This window comes from Cyprinodon variegatus, unplaced genomic scaffold (assembly GCF_000732505.1).
Source record: "Cyprinodon variegatus isolate N-32 unplaced genomic scaffold, C_variegatus-1.0 Scaffold102, whole genome shotgun sequence".
NCBI classification, from domain to species: domain Eukaryota; kingdom Metazoa; phylum Chordata; class Actinopteri; order Cyprinodontiformes; family Cyprinodontidae; genus Cyprinodon; species Cyprinodon variegatus.
In genome coordinates, this window is record NW_015150555.1 from 1,388,189 (window position 1) to 1,390,536 (window position 2,348).

Here is a 2,348-nt window from a genome sequence, read left to right on the forward strand (position 1 = left end):
GGAGTGATCACAGCGCTCTGTGTCATCAGCGATGTGTCTGTCTCACGGCCAGCTCCCAGGTTTGTTTAATACTTTGTAATAAATACATGAATAAAGCATAAACGTAGTAGAGGATATGTACCGGTATATAAAACCCTATAATCCGGTGCGCCTTATGTGTGTGTTAAATACAGAAATGGCACACATAACTGAGACTGCGCCTTTTAGTACGGTGCGCCTTATGGTTGTGAAAATACGGTAGACATCTTAGTGCATATGCCTTGATCACCCCTTGCTTGGTGTATTATGTAAAACTGCACAAAAGGTGGGGAGTCGGGGGGTGGATGGGTGATTTGTCATTGATTTGCGATTTGTGATTTGTCATGTATAATTTGATCATTACGTCATAGCAACATATTTAATATAAATAAAAGTTTAGAAGTTTTCACTTTCACAAATGGTTGAAATGATTGTACCAGCCATTTGGATAATATTTCATTTAACGCAGCAACAAATAATCTTACAGTGTACTAAGATAATTGAAAGCACGTTTAACCTACCAGTGATGAATGTGTTGCTGCTACTGGTCCCTGGCTTTGGGTCTGAGGAAAACCTGCCCCCAGGGATGCCCTCCACAATGCTTTGGTTTTTATTTAACCCAAGGGCCAGCTACTCTGCTGGGGTATGGTGTGATGGTGTAGGACCACCACCTGTTCGCTTTTTTTCTTTTTTTTTTTAAGTGGAAGAAGTTGCTTTTTAAAAATACAATGTAATAATTAAAGGCTACAATTTTGTAGAATATTCTCGTATTTCACTTTTACTTGTCCCCATGTTCTAGTGGGTCCCGTGGAGGCTGTGACATAAAAGAACAAAGTAATGATTTAATTTGTCTGCTACTTTTTGCCAGCCCTCTCTCCTGGCTTTAGCAGACATTGAGATGTTCCCTGTTATATTAATTAATTATTAATTAATGACTCAAATTCAGCATGACCTTCAATTAAAAGCTGTTATTCTGCTTGGGAGAAAAACGTTCTCTGGCCATGCTGAGCAGCGAATAGCAGCGTTGCTGATCACTGTTTCTACTATCGATACATAACCCCTTTAAAACTGTTGCATGAACTGTCGCATATTGTCTCTACAGAGACGTAAGACTATAATTTAAAAATAGGATATGTTGCTCTAACATGCAGTCTTATAAGTTATAGTTAAGCACAAAAATAAAGCAAAAGCACATAAAACAAACACTATATTATTTTGTCCAACAACAATTTTTTTCTGCCTAGACAGAAGTACTTACTGTGAACTCTTCTGATGAACAGGAGAGCAGGTTGAGGTCAGGAACTGCGATAGCCAGAGAAGATGTAGCAGTTTCTCTGTGTCTGGCAGCTCTGTCTAGCAGCTAGGGAGATTGTCTGTTTGAAATGGTGTGTGGGCATGTTGGAAGAATTTAAGTTTTGCATGCAGGGCTGTGGAAGAGAAATTACTTTGTTATAAAAAGCAACTTATCTCTTTTTGGGGAATCTTTGGCGTAGGTTCATTTTTGTGAAAACTCCGGAAGCCAGTTTCAGGCTGCTGGTCTTACTTTATATAATATATATATAATATCTGAAGAGTTGAGAATTTCCTCCTTTAAATCTGTATACTTCACATAGCCAATCCAGTAAATAAAAGTTGTAGATTATTGAAAGAAACACAGATGCAAATCTAAAAAAAGCAGATACAAATAAGCTAAGTGGATAAGAGACATGTTTTCTTTATTTAAGCCTTACAATTTATGTCCAAGACACAGAATCTGAGCATTAGAAATTCATATTGATAAAGAATAAATAAATATTTTCTCCTCTCTGGGAGATTAGAAAAGCAATGCCCATTTCCATACCTGATGCACTTTGATTTTAAAGAAACAATAGCAGTTGAAAGAAAGGAAAAGTAAATGAAAGGGTGGACCCCAGAGGGCTGCAGATGGGAAATTGGTCAAAGCCAGCTGCAATTTTAAAAATGATATATACCTTTAAAATCATGCGTGGGAAAAGCAGATTCTGATCCAAATCACTGTTTAACTCATTTTTGATCTATAGTATGAACCTTCTTTTGTCTTATCATCTTTTAAAGGTCAGTTATCTCAATGGTATTTTTTAATGTTAAAATTTGATAAATTTTAAACATAATTGATTTATTGAGAAAATCATTGAGAAAGCTTCCTGGAGAGGTGGCGAAACGTCTTCAAATCTTGAAAACCAAATCCAGTGGATATTTTTTGAATTTTTACGGAATGACTATGACCTGGATGACTGAGAACCTTCATCAGCATTCAATCATTTAATTTTTAACTATTGTATTCATAGTGCATGTAACAGAGGCAGACTTGC